The sequence below is a fragment of the Sturnus vulgaris genome, chromosome 4, assembly GCF_052056855.1.
Source record: "Sturnus vulgaris isolate bStuVul1 chromosome 4, bStuVul1.hap1, whole genome shotgun sequence".
NCBI classification, from domain to species: Eukaryota; Metazoa; Chordata; class Aves; order Passeriformes; family Sturnidae; genus Sturnus; species Sturnus vulgaris.
The window spans coordinates 41,746,760-41,769,326 of NC_142246.1; the positions used below are offsets into that span (position 1 = coordinate 41,746,760).

The window sequence follows — 22,567 nt, forward strand, 5'->3', positions numbered from 1 at the left end:
TGTTTCAGTGTGGTTGCATATTTGTACCTGTCAATATACAATTTAATGGGAAAAGTTAGGATGGTGATTTTCTCCCTACCATTTTGAAAGCCAACTCTGAAAACAAAAGTCTTCTGCTGCCAAGACTTCCACTTGCTTTATTATTTCTGCATTACTGTAAATCCACAAGAAGAAAAAGGAAAGGAATTAATGTGATGTTATTTGTATAAACATTCAAAGAGTTCAAAATTGTGTGATGTGAAGCCATCAGTTTGAATCAACATCTTCTGTTATTGTTTCCATAAAGAAATTAGTTCTGATGAAATTTTAGGTTTTCTGCAAGTTGGTATGACTTTTTGATACCAGTTCTGGAAAATACTCAGGTGGCTTCTTATTTTGTCCCCACCCTCAAACTCTTACTTAATAAGAATAATTTCTGGTATAAATGTGACATATAATTGTCCAGACTGAATATTAATGCTGTATGAAAATACCAACTTACACAGGGTCACACAATAAACCTGGTTTACTTGAGTTTTGAGTCTTTGACCAGAAATGTTTTGCAGGGATGTTGTTGACCAGAAATGCTTTGCATTAATGCATTAATGTTGTCCCCCTTTTTTTTTTTTTTTAATTTAAAGAATTTTTAAACAGCAAGTCAAGGTAGAGATAGAAATCATAGCCTCTGGCATCATAATTCAGCAGAAGAATCAAAAAATGTAATTCCATTACAGAAGATTCTGCTGTAGGAAATGCAGGAGGTCTCATCTTCTCTGTAGACTTGGTTAGAGAAGAAGGCTGGTCATGAATTTTGGAGTAAGTATTTGGTGGCAGCAGAGTAATGGAGAGTTTCTGGAACCATGTGGGATATGGAGAGTAATGTTTTCCAAATATTGCAAGTAGTTTTTTTCCTATTGCCCCTCTCTGGCTCATTTTCTTCCTTGCCAATTTCTTGAACCAGTTTCCTTCCCAACTGCTTGCTGTGGACCTGCATCTGAGCCCCTTACCCCTTTGCTCCTTGTATCCCTTTCACAGGGCTGTCTCTCTTGTCTGACCCAAAATCCACACTTCTTCTGTTTGCCACCCGCTTGCTGAGCATCCTTGAGCTCTGTGCCTCCCCCTCGGCTCCATGCTCAGACTTTGTCTTCTCACTGCCTCTGCCAGGACTTCATTTTTTCCACCTCTCCTCAGACGTTCAGGAGATTTGACGCTCCACCTCCTCCCTAGCTGAAAGAGTCTGGACAGGCTCATTTCTCCTACAGGAGGGGGTGTGGGAAAGACATCAGATGAGGGGAGCAGTGAAGAATGCAGTTATCCTGCTTGGTGCTGCATCCTGGGTTGTGCTAGGCAGAGCAGCTGCCCCTGGCCGTGGGTGACTTCTAAGCAAAAGGTGTGGTAAAAACTGACTGAAGATATTAATAATGAATTACTAACAAGAAACTGACTGTGCCTTTCACAGCTACAGGTGACGGCAGCTGAATGCCAAGGATGTGTGGAAAAAGATTGACAAAAGAGGGTAGTAAGCTTGTGATTTTCTAATGTGGAATAGAAGTTGCAGGTTTTGATCCTCCATCTTTGTGGAGATGTTTTAAAAAATGTTGCAGTCTATTTTATGCCATGAATTCCTGAAATGCATTAATGTAAGTATCAGTGTTTGGCAATAATGGCTAATGGGTCTAAACAGTGGAAACAACCAAGTAGAATAAAGTAGCTCCTGTAAACAGACAAGATCCAAATAGCATAGTCTGGATTTTGTAGGTTTTATCCTATGCCCAGTAAATGTCTTCAGTCAAAAGTAATTGTTCCCCCCAGAGGAAAGGTGGGGGAGCTGACAACTGATATTGTACCTTGTTTTCATGGATTCTGTAGATAGTCACATTCCTGGAACTCTCCTGTCAGCTGTGGCCACCATGGGAGTCATGGAGAAGCACCAAATCTTTACTCACCAAGGGGCGTTAACTGCAGATCTCTTGTCTCTTAAAAGAGTTTAAGTGCTCTATGCCGGGTTGAACAGGCTTACTGCTCCTTTTCAGCAGAAGAAGAGAAAAAAATTTGGATGACACAACAGAGTGCGTGGAGAAAAAAAGATAGACAGAAACACAAAGATTTGTTTTTATTAGTTAGTGCATCACCTAATGCAAGCTGTTACCTGATTGCTTTTCTAACAACTGTGTTGAAACTCTTGAAAATTTGCAATTCGGATGCTAGCTGCTTGAATAGTCTCATTTTGATTACTCAAACAGTGAAAATGACATTGTAAACATTTGCTTTCTGTTTGACTTCTGAAGATATAATAATAGTACTACTTTTCAAAGCTCTTTCACAAAACCTTATGCAGAAATGCTAAAGAATCATGGTTGCAAGATTCTTGTTCAAACCAGGTGCTAAAGCTAAGTAGACCAACTTTTCTGACTCTCTGATATATTTAAATTACTTTCACCAAGATTGCTCTTTATATCACTTCTTGCATGGGATACTTTATCAATTTGCCTCTGAAAGTCCTTTTGTGCACCTTTTAAACCCAAGAATAGTTGTTTTGTTTGTCTGCCAAAATCACAGTGTAAAAATATGGCTGCTTATTTCAGCATAAATTGGACAGACTTTTCAGAGAAGATAGTTTGCCTGTTGCATCACTGGAATTCTTCTACACTGTTGAAAGAAACATAAGTTTACAGCTCAGTCATGGGAGAAAAATGACAAGTTTTTTGCAATTGTGATAGTACATAAGCTATATTCCTGCTCTGAATCTTGCACTGCGTCAGCGTTCACTGAGCTCATCTATCTTCATCAAGTACAGAGGCAAAGTGTGTCCCTCCTAGCTGAGACAACTCTGTTAGGTGCATAAGGTTCGTCAACAGGAATACTTCATACACAGGCCTGTTTTCTGAACAAAACATTACTTTCTCAAAGAGTCTTAAGGAGTCTGACTCTGGAATGGCTTTCCATATGGCTGTTTGGCCAGCTTTTTTTTTTGCCTAATGAAGTAAAGGCAAAGTGCCAGTTTGACTCAAGCCCTTATTGCCTTCTTCAGATTCTGCTTCACTGAAGACAGATCCAAGCCAACTTGGATCTGGTGTCTCTCCTGTTTAGGGTGAGTGATAAATCACATCTCAGTAGATTTGCTTTCCTTTCACTGAGCAGAATCCCAGTAAATTGGCAAGGTTGGGAAGGAAACTTGTTTCTCCATCTTTGTCCTGCTTCACACATATCTGTGGGATGGGCCTTGACTCAGACAGTACCTGAAACTCATTAATAGTTTTTAAAGTCTGTATTCTTTTGTAATAAATTGAATGATTACCCTCAAAAACAGTAAAGTAAACATATAGGTCTCTGTTTCCTCAGGTTATAAAAAGCTGGACTTCCTGATTCTTTCAGCCTTCAGGGTGACATATCTTTTATTGTGACTAATATATTTTTTTAGTGAGGAGAAATCAGTGATCTGTGTACCATATAGCATCTTTATCCTTGAAGGCTAAGCAGCCTTTTGATATACTTGCAGAGAGGAGGTGCCAGGCAGGAATTGGCTCTTTTGGTGCCTTCACATAATTGAAAAGTCATAGCAGACTAGATGAAGTGTGTGTGGTATTCAAATTAACAAAATTCCACCACTGTACTCCAGAAAGGATATGCACCACATGCAAGGCCTCAAAAAATGTTTGTCTACCTGTGATTTACTTTAGTTACTTTTCATGTCCCATGCTGAAGGTAAGTGTTGAAAAACAAAGCATATCTGAGTTACAAAAAGCTTTTTCATGCAGAGCCTTAAGCAACTAACTATAACAACAATCTTACTCTGTTTTATGCTGTGTAGTTAAATCTTGGAGCTTAAACATAAACTTCTGATACAGTCAGAAACATTCTCCTCTTGACTGGGGAGCAGGGTGAGAGGGCATCCTTAGATGACAATTTTATGGCATCTGGCTCTTTGGGAAGCAGTCTGTACATATATGTGAGATATGGTTTGCATGCGGTCCTTGATGACAGGCTGGCTTCCACTTAGAAAACTGGTTATTGATTATGAAGAATTAGAAGTCTATGAATAAGAAAACAAGTGAAAGGCCTTTGTTGCCTTAGACCAAGTGCTCATCTAGTTCAGTGTTCTTGTCTCTATTCATGGCAATCATTGATGAAAGCATACAAGTATGCTAGCTTTCCAAATTCCATAAATCAGCAGTTTAGGACTCTTTTAGCCTGAGTTTGAATTAACTTAGCCCATAACATCCTCAGGAGGAGCTGTAAAAGACAGCCCATTTAAAGAAATGAATGTGTCTTCTGTATTATGTGATCACAGAGTACTGAAATTCAGCACAGGTTCTGCCTCACAGAAAGATGGTTATTATAAGTGTCTTAAACTTGATTTCCTTTGCAAACAGCTGAGCTGAACAGGTTCAAAAGCAGCAGATCAGCTGTTTGACTACCAAACAGGCAGTGGGATCTTGAAGTAACTCATACACAGGAGATGTAACACACTTCTTGCATGCACTGTGAAGTGCTTAATAAAAACAATAAAAGTGTCATATAGACTAATTAGTTTCAGGAAGGATAGAAAAAAGTTACCAAGTGTTCTTTTATAAAGCATTGTTAGTATATATATTTCCTACTGTACATTTCATTGTACACAAGACATCACTCAGGTTGAACAATCTTTTCTCATACATTTGGCATTTTTTTCCCATCACTTGCAGATAAATTAAAATATTAGCATTTATTTTTGTGCTGAAATGTTGACTATTGCTAACAATAATTCAAGAAGTATTGGAGGCAAACTTTAAAGCATAACCATTGCTAAATAGAGATGTGTTAGCATCTCAAATAAAAGAGACAAAATTATGGCCTAAACCACAGTCTGTGACTGTGAGGAATTCCTTTCAGTCACCTTGGCAATTGTACATTTCCAGTAGTTTAGCGGTGTGACATGTTAATGCCAAAGAAATTTAGCTTTTTTCCTACTTGTAAAAATAAGGATTTATTCCATGCAATCAATGAAACTAAATTAGATAGCTACGTTAGAGGAGCTAATGACGTGTGGACTGGATGAGCTGGCAGTGAGGAGGACTGAAAACTAGATGACTGATCAGGCCAGCAGAAACTCTAGTTGGAGAGCAGTATGTGTGCCCTCAGGGTCAATAGTGGGTCCAGTCCTGTTCAGCATCTTCATCGATGCTCCAGATGTTGGTGCAGAGTGAATGCACCCTCAGCAAATTTGTAGATGACTCCTAACTGAGAAGAGTGTCTGATGCACCAGAAAGTTGGGGTGTTGTGCAGAGGGTCTTTAACAGGCTGGAGAAAGGAACTATAGGAACCTCATGAAGTTCAGCAAAGTGAAGTGCAAAGTCTTGCACCTGGAGGGGTACAACCCTAGGCACCAATATATGCCAGGGGCCATCCAGCAAGAAAGCTGCTTTGAAGAAAAGGATCTGAAGGTCCTTCCTGGTGGACACCAAGTTGAACATGAGCCAGCAACGTGTACCTGTGGCAAAGAAGGTTAATTGTGTCCTGGGCTGCATTAGGAAGAGTTGCCAACAGGGAGAGGGAGCCAAGTCTTTCTCTGCTCAGCACTGCTGAGAGCACACCTGGAGTGCTGTGTCCTGTTCTGGGCTCCCCAATACAAAAGAGACATGGACATACTGGGGAGAGTGCAGCAAAAGCCCACTAAGATAATAAGGGACTGGAGAACTTCTCGTATGAAAAAGGCTAAGAGAGGTGTGAATGTGCAACCTGAAAAAGAAAAGGCTAGAAGGGAATCTCATAAATTTGTACAAATACCTGAAAGTGCAAAGAGAATGGAACCAGTGATTCTCTTCAGTGTTGCCCAGTGATTGACAGGACCAGAAGCAACAGACACAAACTAAAAAGCAGGAGTTTCCCTCTGAAGGTCAGGAAAGGCTTTCTCACTCTGAGGGTGACTAAGCACTGACAGAGTTTTTACAGAGATTTTGAAGACTCCTTGCTTGTAGATATTCAAAAGCCATCTGCTTGTAGATATTCGAAAGCCACCTGGACATGTATGTGGCCAACTGGTTGTAGGTGGCCCAGTTTGAGCAAAGGACTGGAACCACATGATTTCCAGGGGCCCCTTCCAGCTTAGCCTTTCCGTGAGTAGCACACATATAATTTCCACAAACATTAAATCTTCCTCTTAACACTGAGATATTCAACTCATCATAGAACAAAGTATTAATATGCAGAGTCAAACATTTTCTTATGCTATAAAGGATATACCTAGGCATCAAATTGCCTTATAATGTTTATGATCTGACAAATTCTTTAGTTTCTCTCAGAAAAAGCTTTATATCTGCTTTGTTAATCATTGCTTTCAAGATAAAAACTGAAGATAAGGATGTGAAATAATGGCACATTATGTGATAGGAAACAGCTATATCTAATCCAATATCCTATGTGAAATTACACCTTTATTTTCCAAGTAAAATCAACTTTCTTGTATAAGCAATAGCCTTTGAACTCTTACCAAATTTTTTACTTAACAGTTTCTCTGTGTTTTGGTTTTGCTTTATGTAGCACATAAGAACATAGATATTTTCCCCTTGTACTTGCTAGCAGGATTTTGTCCTTACAAAAGGTACCTCACCTGTGAGTTTCTAGTCATTTAGGAAATGACATCAGAGCAATTTTATGGCATGTTATCCAGGGGCAGCAATGCAGGAACGGTGCCACACAGGATGATGATAACCATCAACTCACAGGCCACTATGTAAATACTCACAGGATGCAGGGCTGGGGACCAGTAGCCCTGGGAGTCAACCATGGAAAGGATGGACTTCTTCAAAGTTGAACTGTCCTTGATTTTCTTTGAGAGAATATGTAAAGGCAAAGGACATCATCCTAGACTTCTGGAAGGGGAAAAAAAATGAAGAGCTAGTTGAACTATCCTGATACTTAAAAATTCTTTTGCCCCATGGGAATGTGAAAAAGCAACAGAGCTTTTAAGCAATGCTGTAGTTCCCCTTGCCCATGCTCAAGGTAGCATTTAGGTCAGTAAAGACAGTGTTCTTTCCAATGTGAAAGCAGTGAACAAGGTTATCTATATAAATAATTTATTCTATAAAAGTACCTAAATTAACATATCACTGCTATACTGACCACAACCAACCATGTCAAAGCATTTTGTGTGATGAGTTAAAATTGTTGCCTAAATATGGTAGCACAGTTCACAACTCTTTAAAGCATCCTTAATGGATTTTAGAATTTTGGTTGCCCTTGCAGAATCCTCAGAGGTCACTCTGAGTGATGGCTGCAGTGAAAAACTTCTTTGTTACCTTTGGGGCTGTTTTAAACAGTGAGGTCATGGCAGCAATCTTATTTAAATGTAAGAGAAGAGGTCAGGTACAGATTTATTTTTAAGTTTCAGGAAGATGGCATGAGACACCATTCCCTATTGGCAAAAAGAGGACTCCAATTCCTGAGCTAGAGTTGGTTTGTCTCTTAAAACGTAAATTTTCTTCCTTCTCATAGGAAAATGTAACAAGATTAAAGTAGAAATCCTGTAATTTAACATTTAACTTTATTTGCTTTCATAAATTTTTTGTGCACATCCTTCTTCACTGCAAGCAGTGCATCAGGACTGCCTGAGCTTGTGTGTATTCGTCTTGCCTACAAGATGTGCTAATGCACCTCAGAAAGTAGAAACGGTCTTTTTTTTTGGATGTTTTAGATCAGTGTCAGTGTAGTTAAGCAATAGAATTAGTATGTGGAGAAGAGCAGCTCATCCATGCCAAAAAAACCCTAAACCAAACAAAACAAAAAAACAAAAACAAACCAACCAAACAAAAAAGCTCAGTATCTCTACAGATGAAAGGTGGAAGAGTCAGAGGAACTATTTACGGACACAAATATAAGGTAAGCATCTCTTGAGAGCCAATGGGCTGTAGGGTTTGACTTTATTACTGCCTTTGAAAATCTCCCCTTCAAGAAAAAGAAAAATGGCATCAGAAACTAATCTTTGAAAAGGGACTGGGGTGTTGGAAGACTGAAGAAACTAAGCACAAGGCAAAGGATGGTATTTACAGAGGAAGCTGGTTGTTTGGGAAATGCTAGTGTTCATTGTTTGAGAAGCTCTGAAGGGATAGGGCGTGCACCTCCATTGCAGGTAAATGAGTTGTGTTTTACACTGCTCTGAGACTCAGATGCCAAAAAGAAGCATCACAGAGACCTGTTAATGGGCACCTTGACTTTGGCAGCCTGAAGGAGTGTCACTAGTGCCTCTGCAAAAGTCTTCTCCAAGGCCAAAAAGGCAGGAGGACTCCTGACTGTCTTTGCAAGGGTGTGCCATCAGGGACAGAAAGCATCTAGGCAGAGGGTATGCTGCACTGGGAGAGATCTGCCATGCCTTCACATCTGGGTACCAAATGTGCTGTTCTGTGTGATGTTTCTTTGGATATGTTGTGAGGCATGGCTTCTCTCAGGCTATAGAAGGAAACTCATCTCCCAAGGTTGTGTCTAGTTGTCATTACTTTGTCAAGTCATAAAAGTTGAAGGTTATGTCAGAATGTTTGCCTGTTCTTTTCTTCTTTTCATTGAATGCTTTGCTCACTTTTGCCCTTCTGCCATAAGAGTATAGCATTGGTTTGAGCTGCAGTCCCTAGTGGTGAGCTAAATGCTCAGCTGTTCCTATTTCATGTTGTGCTTTGCCTATTTTCTGCAAAGCATAGAGGGAAACATTGCAAGGAGGAGCAGGGATTTGGAGAGATTTTCTGCTGTTTGCTGAAAAGCCATTGAAGAGGGTAATGGCAAGAGCTGGATTGTGGTTGCACATGGCTGAGGAAGACGTCAAGAGGCTGAGAATTTGATTAAAACATTTAATAGGCATAAAATCTTAGGATCAGGCCTATGATTTAAGTTTACTGTGACTGAGCAACTGGCTAATATTTAGTTCTAAATAGAAAAAAAGAAAAGTTTAAATATATTGGCTATTTCCTAATTATTGGGGCATGTAATCCTTGGTTTCAGTCTATTACCATTCAATTCAGCAAATCCTAAACCTTTGCACTTGGAATGAGCTGCTGCAATTTCTATTTAAATGGCATGAGTATTTCGAGACTCAAGCCTAGAAAGTGGGAAATTAATTAAAAAAGACTAGCTTGGATACATCTCTTAGACATTTCCTCCCACCATGCAGTCAAGAATATCTTTACTTTGAAAGTTTAGTCTTCTGTTTCCTAGTATGTTCTGTTTCCTGTGTGAAGTTCCTTGGTGTTCCCTCAGCCTACTGTGCTTGATTTCATTTTTACTGCAGGTACAGTGTTTTCAGTAATCTGAGGTATTATGTTTAATTTTCTGCTGTTTCAATCTCTTCTTTTTACTGGAGGTCCAGCAAAATTGCTTACCAGAGGTACATACTGCAAAATAGATTTTCCTGAGTTTCTCATGGGTGAAATAAATTAGTTGATGTGGGAACCATGGGAAAATAATAAGATGCCTTCACTCTACAAGAGATCTCTAAAAGTTTTTGGGGTTTTTTTATGTGCAGTGGGATATGCAGCTTTCTAACTAAAGTTAGAAAACTTTTTGACATGTACTTTTTTTTGTCCTTTCAGAAGTAACTGAGAGTTTAAGACTATTTTCAAGTATGTTGCCTGTCAATTTAGTGACTGTCAAGTTAGTTGCATCAGACATCTGAATATGGATTCATTTGCACAGTAACAAACACAAAAAGACCCTCTTTCCTGCTGCGCAGGCACAAAGGCACTTTGAGGACAAGGCTGTGTGTTGTCAAGTGCTGCCTGACCCATATACCTCCTCACCTCTGGTGCATGACACCTCTGAAGCAAAGTGAAATTTTAGTGCTATTACCATGCACTCCTTCAGCTGGGGAGAGCTGGGCTGGAGACCTCGCTTCTCCGTTTTTAATGCTTTTTCTGTCTCTTTATATTGTGCAGATATTGAAACCATCTTATCTTCATTTTAAGAAGTGCACGAGGGCCCATCAAACAGTCTGCCCTGTTTTCCGCATCATCTTCTGTCTTCTATAGAGTGCAGGAGGGCCCTTTTCAAGCAGGAATGCATGTAAATACTTAAACACTCAAGCTGAGTACAGGAGATCATACCATATACCTGTATAGCTCCTTCACAAATGAATGTGCACAAACGCTTGAAGGCTATCAGTTTCAGTATTTGTCACAGATAGAGTCTTTAAATCGTAATTGTTTTTTCACTGGCATGAAAAAGGAAAAATTGTCCAAAGGAATGCTGATTTTTGCTTAATGTACTCTCTGCCAAGGTTGGAGTTAGACTGTTATGAGCTCCAAGTGATTTTAAAATAAAATTTTCTTTGATGACAAAGACATATTCTAAACTGGGTGCCTATTATCTCTCTTGCAATAGTGCATAAACACCTTTAATGAACTGGCAGATTACATAGTAATGAATTACCCTCTTACTTTGCATGGAAAATTTCTCTTTTTTTTTCCAGACCAGAACACAAACATTTCTTGCATTACAAGAAAACAGAGAAATTGAGGCTGCGATTCTGAACTACAGATTCTGTGCTTTTATAACCAGGTTGTGCTTCCGGGTTGTATGTAATTACATCATCTCCTTCTCCTCTGCCGTCAAGCTTTGAAACTGGAAATCAGCATTATATTTTTGGTGCTGTCACTGATGCCTGGTGAATTGCTGAGCCCTGTCCCTTCCTTAATTTACCCTGTTGGATGTAGGTGATGGTACCTTCTTTTTACAAGGCAGTTTTAATTCGGAATATGGAATTGACATGCAAAATGCAACTTTATTTGTTCTAAGTTGGTTTGAAATAGCACCACAAATGAACTCGGGGTTACAGAATGAAAAAGAAATGGAACTACAGAAGTTTTTTATCGGGGTTGAGGGTGGTCCCCGACAATTCTTTTTAGGGTTCTCAGATATTCAGGGTATAAGTGACAAAATAAAAGAAGAGCGGTACAATGACTATGGCTTAGTAACATAATACACTTTAATAATAATGAAAGCAAAAGTGGGACGAGGCCCAAAAATCTAAATACAACAACCAAGGGGATGAGGTTTCTTTAGGAGCTGGTGGTTGAAGACAAGGATTAAGGGAAGTCCAAGGTTTAAATATGGGGTAGGAGAGCAGGTGAAGTAGGGTCCAATGGGTATAGGGGAAATTGGTGCAGAGGTGGGATAAGGGGAAGCAGGGTCCAATGGGGTAGGTGGGGTGGAACATTGCACCAACTGGGGGCCAATAGGAACACAAGGAAGGGAGAACATTCTGGGTGTGGGAGTGGTGATAATTGACTAGGAAATTAGATATTGAAGTGGGCAATCACATAACTCTTTGGGAACTTTTCTCTGGGGTCACCTCATCTTAAAGAAATGCTTCCCATGGTCTAGGGTTGGGATACAACTCTTCATCAGAGATGGTTGCCTGACCTGGAATACCAGTCAGGCTGACTCCTACAGTTTTTGTCATGTAATTGAATTGCTGCATAAGAGGAGGACAGTGATTTCCCCAGGCAATTATTTCACGAGATGCTGAGATGCTGCATGCAGTGTTCATAATTTGGAAACGTCTGCTTTCTCACAGTAACCCAGACATGCATTAAAATAGAATTGTGGTACCTTTTTGTTTTGATTGGATTTTTTTAACACATTAGTGCAGCTTTCTTCCCAAATCAGCAGAACTAGGGTTGCAGCATTTAAATGTTGCAGTGGATTCCAGTTTGTGGGTTGGTGTGTGTCTGCACTGCTTCAGACACACTCTAGCCCGGCAAATTAAATTAAATTAAAGTATGAATTACCTGAAAAGCCAGGAATTCAGGAATAGTTACTTTTTCAGTGATTCTGTCTTTTTTGCAGCTTTTTCTTCCCACCTATAGCTTGAAGGATAGTATGGAAATCGTTTTACTTTCTATGGATTATTTGGACAGGTGAGCATAAATGGGATGAAATAAATTGGTTTTCATCAGGTCAGATGTATTTCCTTTCACCATGTATGGGATAGATCAGAAATCCATGTTCAATATACCACTAACAGGTATTTATTCTTGTTTTTAGGGACCATTTTTGATGTAACTGGGAGAATTTTATGCTTCTTAATGTTCTTTGTGGACATGGCAAATGCTTCTCTCTAACCTAAAACACCTTATAATATTCAAATGATTTGCTGAAGAATTTTTTCATTTCTCTCACTCCTTTGAGATTGAAATAAATCTGAATTTATACTTCTTTTGGCTGCTACAAATGTAAAAACTTATCAGCAAGAATAAGAGGCTGAGTATCTAAATTAATGTACCTAAAAAAAGGCCTGAAACTATGGAGCTTAAATGTAAGTGTGGCTCCAGATTGGCACTGGATTGTCGAAAATCTCTGTGGTACAGCATCAAAATTAAAAGTGCTATTTTAATATACATGTGTGTTTCCTTATTTGTGCATTCATAGGCTACACTTTATAGAGTGAGAACATGCCTAGTTGCACGTATGTCTGTTTCAGCTCTTAGCTTTTATATGAAATTAGCTTTGTATTCTCACCATACATTCTTGTGTTATATTCATATTTTTATTAATTTTCTGTGCTGTCATTCCTATCATGTTGGCAATTTCATGCAAACAGAAACCCATAATATTGACAAAGGAATGAGTTGTAAGGAGTGAAAATCACACAGAAAGGAATGTCTTCAGTGTTGCATATTTTACAATTAGACTCAGTGACAACAGGAAAGCTGCTTCCTATCCCCGCTCTAATTACCCCAATTATGAACAAGCGTTGAATGTTTTAAAATTCAGACACACTGTTGCAAAAATAAACACTTTATTGATAAAGCAATAAGGTTATTTTCTGTTTTTCATCTTTGTTAATTAAGACCTCTGTTCAGTTAAAATCAGTGATATCATTGCAATAATTTTATGCTGTAGGAAAATAATGGTTTGACATACAGTGTGGCATGTGGTATTTATAGAGATAAGTTACAAACTCTTAAAATCAAGATTTTATAATAGAATTGTTGACACAGGCTTAATTTTTCTGGCATAATAAATTCTATTATAGTGTTCATTATAAGAATTTCCAGTCCTTTTATAGACTATGGAGTCTCTGGAAAGCAAATCAAGTCAAGAATTACTAGACTATCACAGAAGCTCCTCACTGTTATTACTTAAAAGTAGCATATGTTTTGGAGTATTGCTTGTGTTTTCTAGAAATAATTTCCTTTTCTCCAGGCGGTGGGACTTCAGTATAACTTGATTTGTTTGAAATTGTCTTTGTTTGCAAAAGAAAATAAATTTTATATTATCTTATTGTTAGTTATCTGGGAAAAAGAGATACAAAAGCCTTCTCTGAATAGCACTTTTGATCCATCTCACAAATGTGTGATATTTCTAATATTTTATTATTTTCTCAATTCAGTAGGTGAGATGTGTAAGCTTTCTTGTATAAATCATAGTGCACCACCTTGTTGAGGGGTTCATATGCATTTTCACCCACAAAGAATTTTACTATGTGTAAAAGCAACTTCCACACATTAGCCCCCTGTATAGCTTTAATTCCTTGTGTTTTATATCAGTCACTTCTAGAATTAACTATTTCTTATTCTCATCTTGTCTGCAGTTGCAGAAAATCATAGGAGACATTAATTAACATATAAAAGATATGCTACACTTTGCATTATTATACACAGAATATTTTGATTCCCCCATATTTTTCTATAGTTTTGTTTCGGTTGTCAGACTGGAGCAGGCTAGAGGACAGATTGTATTGTATTGTATTGTTCCATATTGTATATATACATATTTCTATAAAATAGCCTGAATCTTCACAAAAAAAAAAAAAAAAAAAAAATCCTCAGGCATCTCACAAAGACCAGCAGAACGATCCAGGTGGACAGGTTTTAATTTTCTTGTATGGATATTTAGTTATGTATGAAATCTCAGTTAAGAAACTGTGAATTTAAGATGCATACATCACAAAAACTTCAACTCTTCTTCTGAAGTATTGGATGTCCTTGAAGTTATTCAAACATCTACACGGAATCAGATATATCAGGTGAACAAGACAAGATATTAAGTCTGAGGAACTGTTTGGATGTTCTTTAATGGACCTAAAAGTATGTTATGATTGTGGTGACAACGCTATCAGAAGACAAAGGGAGGTGTGGTTGCTAAATGCAGCACTAGGTGAGAGTGGAAAAAGTTACTATCCTGAGTAAGACCTTAATAAGTTTCTCTCTTTAAAGAAAAGTCTGTTTTCTGCATTTACTTCCCAGCATCTCATTTTTAGCAGTTATCCTAGAAAATTACTCAGGAAGTACTGAGCTATGAATAATGTTCTTTTACACTTAGGATAGAAGAAGAGGGAAGAAGGTGTAGATGTTTAGATGCCTGGTCTGATATTGAAGCAGGTCAAGCCTTCAACTCCAAGATGTGAGAGCTTGCTGTACTTAATTAGGAATAGACAGCTGACAATTTATGAGTAGTACGTGCAGGCCATCTTTAGCTCACTGAGTAGTTCTTGTATTTGTTGGCAAGTACAGTATTCCTTTCACCATCCCATAATACACATCCCTTTCTCATTTATGTGCACAGGCACATTAACTGAACAATGAAAGTATGCCATAAGTAACATGAATGATGTGATTGCACTGTGAAGAAATAATAACAATCAGAATATCCAGTAAATATATTTCCATGGGCATTTGTGCACATTCTCTATTTCAACTGCTAATAATGTATTCCTGAAATTTCAGGGAACATTAGTAAAATATATAGAGTCTTGGTTTAACATGTGTTAAAACTTGAAGGTCACGTGGTGTTTCCAATAGATGAATTCAGTTTGTTAATAATACAGGGATATTATAATGGTCCCCTTCAAGCTACTGAAGATCAGCCTCTTTAGAGACTGTCATTGATGTCTTCTGTGTTCTGTCCAAGTGCTATACTGTCAGATTTATTAAGACTGATTGTTCGTCTGCCTGTATTTCAGAAAATTTATAGGCAATCAGACAAAAAAGATGGAATTTAGAAACACAAACGATATCAGGTGAAGAAAGGTCTCAATGGGAACTTCAGGAAAGGAATAATAGTTATTATGAAGTGTATTTCCTTTCACTAGGTGCTATAACCTTCATATGCCCTGTGGAACATGTTTCAGTGAACCATTTCAAGGGGAAAAATAATGCAGGAAACTGGCTCAATAACGCATATGTCAGATTCTCTTTCTATTTATATTTGCTTCATTTGGAATAGAAAATAATGATTTGAGGGGACAGGGGAGATTGATACCTCAGGGAAACGGAGAGAAATGTTAAATAACAGTAAAATATATAGGACAAATTTTATGCATATATATTATTTATTAATAACATATAATTAGTGAACACTAAGGAATTTTTAAGAGTTATTCAGTAAGTTAATGGCTGAATAGATTATTTAGGTAAACATGCATGTGCATATGGTCTGTAGAAGTTTCTATCACTCATAAGATTATATGCCCAAAAAGGGAAATTCCTATGGTAAGATATCAGAAAAGATCAGTCCTGAAAATCATGCACATTATTTATGTAATAATTGTGATAATGAAATAAAGCTTTTAATATTTATATTTTATTTCTTTACATTTAACTTTTATTTTCTTATTAATATATGTAATATATTTTTCTCTATTTAAAATGGAAAAGTTACTCAGAAATAAGTCTTAAGGGAAATGGAGGAAATTTTGGTTTTTATTTTTTTTAATGAGTCAATATCCATTTAATTACGTTGTGAAGAGACTGGAATTATGAAAAGTCTATTTGCAAACACAAATTTGATAAGAATCTATGATAGATCTTTTTCTTTTCTTCTCACATTTGTTTTTGTCACTTCGTAGGAGAAAATACATTATAGAAGCTTCTAGCTTCAGAAGTGAAAAAATGCTTTAATTATTCTGAGTTATAATTAGATTCTGAGGCACCTGCATGATACACCAGTGCATGCCAATGTCTTTTTCCTATCAAAGTGATTATATCAGAGATAACAGATTTCTTCCCAATGCAGTGTTTCAATATGCAACCCATTATGTAGATAATCCCACCTACACCAAAGACTTAAGAGCATTTCTGACTCATTGATAACCATGAACAACACGTCTTAGATGTGAATACTTCACCTGCAGTGAAGAATTTAGATTTACATGGGTTTGAGGAAACTGGATAGAAAGCACAGGACCTGAACTGCCATTTCTTGTATTTTCTGTTTTATTTATGCCACATCAATATGTGATATAAATAATTAATACCACATAACAATTACTATGGTTCTCATTGTGTGTCATTTCATTCCCAACAATAGCATTAAATTAAGGTTAAATGCTTGATTGTTGAAATAATGATTATTCATGTCCATTTAAGATGTGAGGTGTTATTGGGTGTGTCATAACATCCTTGTTTTTACATCTATTTTCTACTTTGGAATTTATTATTATTATTATTAGTAGTAGTAGTATTAGGATGGTGATGGTATTGGTTTTCTGTAAGTCACTGAAATTGAGTTTATATGTGCCAGTTGCATTTTTCATTGTAGATAATCTAATACCTGAGTAACCTGCATACAAAATTAATAGGAAAGTCTAATGTGGACCTTAAAACAATTCAATTATTTTAACAGTTCCAGAATGCTACTTCTTACATTTTCTTTGTTTTCATAGGGCAGGGAGGCAGGGTTGTTATATGGTGGTATTAAATGTAGTGCTATAAATGTGTGCATCGCTGATATTGGCAAGGCTTTTTCAGAGAAGGCTGTGAAATGTTTTCAAAAGAGATCCAGTATAGATCTGCCTGCTGTCTTCCGACAGAGGCTGTGCTTCATCCCCTATACACAGGAGTATTGATAATGGTGCTAATGACAATGAATCCATCTTGCTTTGTTGTATAGTCTCCCTAAGGGTCTCAGTTCTAATGCTTTACTAATATATGTATTGGTTTTCTTCAAAGATTCTGTATCTGCTTATCCTGAAGTGGAGGAGATTCAAAGTTGCCAGAGATCAAACTTCCCAGGTATGTTTTAAATTCCTTATAAGGACTATGTATTGGTTTTGTTGAACCTTTTTATATTGCAGACTTCTTGCAGCTATGTTAACTGTACAAAGCCCTTATTAATGGAAGAATATATTTATAGGGTTGTCTACAATGTGTCATTCTCTTTTGATACTTCAGTCTGCATGCCAAGCAATTAACCCTACAGAAGTAGCTGCAAAAGCTGTCTTTTGTACCAAGTGTTGGCTTTTTCTGTGTCTGCTAGTTCCTAGCAAATTGTGAAGGAATGAAAAGACATGTCTCATATGAGGTCATTCCTGTTTAGGCAAAAAAATCATAGCAACCTCTCCAGCCACTCTGCTTCCATGTTTTGCTTCCTGTACCCTCTTTCCTGCCCAGTTCTCACTATACCATTGTGAGAGCTGCTCAGTGTGCCAGGACTGCTACCCATCTGTTGGCAGCAGCTGGGTGGTGTGGCATTTGATCCAGTTTTTTCCCCAGTGAATTTCTACTAAAGCTTGGTTTTGATCTGAGTTTCTTAGAGAACTTCAAGGTCAGTAGCTCATTGTCACTGGCATAATGTACTTGCCAAGGGCTTTCTTCTACAAAGGCTTAGAGATGGGCTCAGTTCAACACATATGAGTAGTCCTACTATAGTCAATGAGACCTCTTAATGTGCATGAAGTGCCTGTAAAAAAGTTTTTGAAGAAGGTTACTTTAAAATCCTTTAAATATATGTGTTTTTATACATTATATTGAACTTTCCAAGGACTGCTCCTGTAGGGGAGATTATCTGGCTCATGTTGTTTCCTGGAAGGTACACAGACCCCTATGTTGTCTGCATGCTCTTTCTCACAGATCTTTGTCTTGTCCACTCGTGCAGATGAGTGAGGTGACATAGCCTTGCTGTTGAGATATCTCAGTGAGCTCTGCAAGGTAGGTAGGCTTTGTTAAGAAGTATGCTCAGCTCACACATGCTGTGGACTTCCATGTCCATAGGTTTGGGATTTTTAGGCAATTACACCTATCCACCCTGTATTAAAAAGTTAAAATTGTGCTAACACATGATTGGTAGCACTGTCCTCCCTCATATCTGGTATTCCCAGACTATTTGAAAAAAGGCAAAACAAGAGTGTCTTCTGTCTCATTATTTCTCAGTGGAACTAGTGAGATTCCATTCAAATGTAAATATTTTCCAATTCTTTCCTCTCCATAAGTTTTCCAATCCTTAACTAATTCTAAGACAGTCTTGCCCTACTTCCATTCAAGTCTTCAATTGTTCCATTTGGAAAAATTTTCCATTTTGGAAAAAAAAATTACTGTCACCTAGATAGACAAAATCATTGTCTGCTCAAATAGTAGTGATTATCTTGTCAAATTTACCAAATTCTGCCTGGAGCAGAATATTTTTTCCAGAACAGTGAAAAAATTACTTTGTGATGAAAATGCAGCCAAACATTGGTGACCCCTGGTTCTGTCTTTGGGTCAGTAAAGATTTCAAGGAAGGACCTGTGGTTTGCTTGATCTTATTATTGCAGATTGTGCTATTAATGCATCTATTAAAATGTCTATTATTGGTAATATTGAAGAGCAAAAGTATAACTGTCCTCCAGTGCTTTCAAATATTTATCATACTCTTACACATATACTGAAACACCTTCCAAGAAGCCTTTAATTATAGCACAATATTGGTAGAAATCCATTTGTTGCTTCCTGTCGCTGCTTTCAACATCCTTCCTTTAGAACTTTTATGCATATGTTCTTGTTCCTTATGTGTAGCTAGTAAGTGTTCTCAAATATGTGTCACTGCTAAAATAAAACAGGTTACAGGTAACAAATTAGGATATATAAGGAGAAAAGAAAGAGGGAATCAACACAAAACCAATGTTAGAGGCGGAGAAACTGAAGCTGGTATCCCATGCAGTGTAGCTAAGTCTCACTTAGAGCAGTTTGTCTTTCTTGGCAAAAGGAAAGACACTAAATCTAATGTTTTTCCAGCCTTGATTTTGGCTGTTTCTGTGTGTTAAAGCTATAAAAAGTAGGGGAAAGCAGAGAGGGGAGAACAAAACCCTTTCATACCGCTTTTCATACTGAACTGCCTTAGCCAGGGTCAGAGCTGAGACAGGAAGGATGGCAGGACTACAGCAGCCAGTAGTCAGAGCAACTCCAGGATCCACCACCTCAGGCAGAAAGGAGATTAGATAGCTTGCCCCTTGTCAAGTCTGAGACAGAGCTAAGAATGAATCAAAATCTGAATCAAAATCAGTGCCTAACACATTAAAAAAATTTATTCTTTTGATGTTTCCATTTAGTGGTATTTTTCACTAACTAGTTTAACATTTGAACTGCGCCCACATAAAGTTCCTTATTTCTTTCTCTCCTTTATTTTTATTTGAAAACAGTTTTATATGCTTTTGGTTAATTTGTGTATGTACATCACGCAAACTTAGATTACAAAATGAGACAGAAATGTCAGTACTCAGATTTAAAAAAGCAGTGTGGAAGTTTTCAAGTACACAATAGACAGCTCAGCTTTAAAGATAGCTCTATAATGTTATAAAAATATAAGAATGTGCAATTTAAATTGTATAAAACCTAAATGTATTTCAGTTTAATAGGGCTATTTTTGGGATAGAGAAATCTTGTGTTCAAATACACGTACAGATAAGTGTGGCCAAAAGTATAGAGACACCACATAAATGCTTATATAACAAAGGAAATATACTGTGTAATGCAGTTGTGCAAAAGAAAATAATATCCCTAAAATGTTGACAATAAATGGCTGTCTGGAGTACTTAAAAAATGAAGAAGTCTAGTCTTCCAAAATATGTTAATTGAACTAAGTATTTTTTTTTTTTAATACAAACAAATGTGCAATAAATAAAGTTGGCATTTACTTTCAAAACAATGCTAAAAAGCATTCAGAGTTAAGTGATTTAGAATAAAGGGCTCTGGATTATGTAGCTATCAGAGTAATAAAAGGAGAATACTAATTAGCACTCCAAATCTTTAATACTGTACCAATCCAATTCTCTCCTTTGGTAATTCTTTATCGTAGCCATAGTAACAAAGGAAGAAAACTTAAGCCACACAGACATTTACAATTCCTTTTATTTTTCTTAAAGAAGTCTTAATTTCTCTAAGAAGCTCTGTTTTGTACTCATAGCACTTGTAATTATACCTTTTTGCATTTAAATATGACAGCATATCCTCAGGCATAATTAATTCCTACATAGCTCATTTAGATTAAATTTTTAAAAGCTTGCCCTTGCTTTCATTATTTCATGAAGAGCCTTTCAAAATAAGCTGAAGTATTGAGAACATATACATATACATATACATATACATATACATATACATATACATATAATGACAGTACTTACCTAAAATAGAACAGCTATTTTGAGGGATTTTCTTTTAGATGTACTTTTATAAATAGCTTAGAAGATTTTCATACCAAAGCTAAAGAAAGTTAAGGAAGGTAGTGATTAGAAAACTCCAGGAAAGGTCTTAAAACATGTCATGAATCATATATTTTTCCAGGTTGGAAAAGGCCCCAGAAGATCTCTCATCCAACTTGCCAATCAAAGTAGAATCAGTCCTGAGGTCAGCTCAGGCTGCTCAGGGTTTGATCCAGTCAGGTCTTGAAAGCCTCCAAGGCTGAAGGCTTCACAGCCTCCTTGGGCCTCGTGTTCCACTGCTGGACTGCCATCAGAGTAAAAGAGCATTCTCCTGTTCTCAGTGGGACCTCCCCCATTTCAGTTTATGTCTGTTGTTCCTCAGCCTCCTGACAGGGACTCTTGTGACGGTGTCTTCATGCTAAATTTATCATAATCACTGAGGGCTCGATTGGGTCCCCCTGAAGCACCATTCCTTCTCCCAGATGAACAAGCCTTAGCCTCTCCTTACAGACTGCACTCCTGCTCTAGTCTCAGCCATCTTGGCAGTCCTCCACCAAACCTGCTGCATTAACAATGCCTTCCTTTACTGCTCAAGAGACTTCAAACCAGACACAGTCTCCTAGATAGGGTTGACAGGTGAAATTAAAGGGCACAGACTTCTCCCTTGCCACTGTGTATGTTCCTGATTATACAGCTCCAAACACTGCTACTCTGCCTTACTGCTAGAGCACGTTCATCTTTAGCTCCATCACTGTTTTCTCTACAGAGCTGCTCCACAACTTGTACCATTACACGAGTTTCATACATTCAAGGGCTACAACTTTGCAATTGTCCTTGTTTAGTTACTTAAAGTTCCTGCCAGCCCATTCCTCCAGCCTGCCAGGTGGTCCTGGAAGTGGTCATGGCTTCAAGCAGATTGGCTGCATGCACCAACAAGGTGTCCCCTGAAAGTTCAGTGAAAATGAACTCTGACCTCTCCTCCAGATCACTGTAAAAAGGTATTAGACAAGAGAAGTCTTGAAAAAATCACAACTGGCCTCCAGGTGGGCCATTAACCACCCACCCTTTCGGCCTCAGGGCCTAAACAGGTTTTCACCCATCCAGTAGGCCGCCCATCCAGACCCACCACCCATAATGGTCCAATTCAGATATTAGGATGCTGTGGGAAAATAAAAAGTACGTCCTGATATTTCTTTGAACAGAATTTATATTTCTAAACTGCAGTAAAAGTTCTTTACTAAACAATATTGCAATATTTAAAAGTCACAGTTCTATAAATATTTACTCTGACTAAAGTAGTTTTATGTTTTTGTACATCGCATATAATACAGTTTGCTGATTTCTATACAGTAAATAGAATAGTTTCTTCTCTGTCTGCTTAGTATAGCAACAGGAGTTGAGAAATATCGAAGAACATGTTGTTATCATAGTTTAAATCTGCCATAACAAATGCATCATCCTGTCACTGATCACAGCTTTTTTGAGAATAATTTGTATTAAAATATATTGTCTTGGTTTGAAAGCCAGGTGTCTGCTAGGGAAGGCAGGACCCTCCCTTGAAATGGAGAAAGTAAACCTTTGCCTCCGAATTATTATAATTTTGAAATTAAGGGGCTCTCAGGCAAAGATATGAGGATAGGAATAGCAGTTCTTTACTAGTATGTATAAGAAGGCAAATAAAACAACAACAACTATGGAATTAATAACAAACAGAACTAGAGACCCTGTGACAGCCTTTTCGGCCGAGATGGCAAAGGAGGGAGGAGAGGCTTTGCTTCACAAAGCCCTGGGGCAGTCGATCCCGGTGCCCCTGCAGGACTCTGAGGAGCACTAAGCTGGAACTGCAGGAATGAGCAAAAGATCCCGGTCTGGTGGGTGAGATGTATCCGAAACTTTGTGGCAGCAGCTGGAACTGCTGGACGTCCCAGCAGGGCAGGGCGGTGTGGGGCTACAGCGCAGAGAAACCCAGAGCGGAGCCCAAGGAGCGGCGGGGGTGAGGGAGCGACGGCGGCTCCCAGCAGGGCAGGGAGAGGTGGACTCAGAATTCCTGGGAATAATAAGAAGAAAGATGAAGAACAAAGAAGAAAGAGAAGAAGAAGCGCATAGGTAGAGAACTTGCAGCTGCCCTCTGCCCTCCTTTCACTTGAGCCCAGCCAACCCTTTGTCAAGTACCCATAAGTACCAGCAGTCAGCGTTTCCCAGCAACTTATGGGAAAAATTGTATAGGTAAGA

The 22,567-nt window shown here is 38.0% G+C and overlaps 1 long non-coding RNA gene across 2 annotated transcripts in view; it reads right to left on the bottom strand.

The window, feature by feature from the left end:
* Window positions 1–19,966: 19,966 nt before the first annotated feature.
* Window positions 19,967–22,567, bottom strand: part of LOC148223968 (uncharacterized) — a 36,339-nt gene continuing 33,738 nt past the window's right edge. For both annotated transcript variants that reach the window (XR_015803193.1, XR_015803192.1), the window contains one exon: window positions 19,967–22,382. This is a non-coding gene — a long non-coding RNA (uncharacterized LOC148223968). The remainder of the gene's footprint in view (window positions 22,383–22,567) is intronic.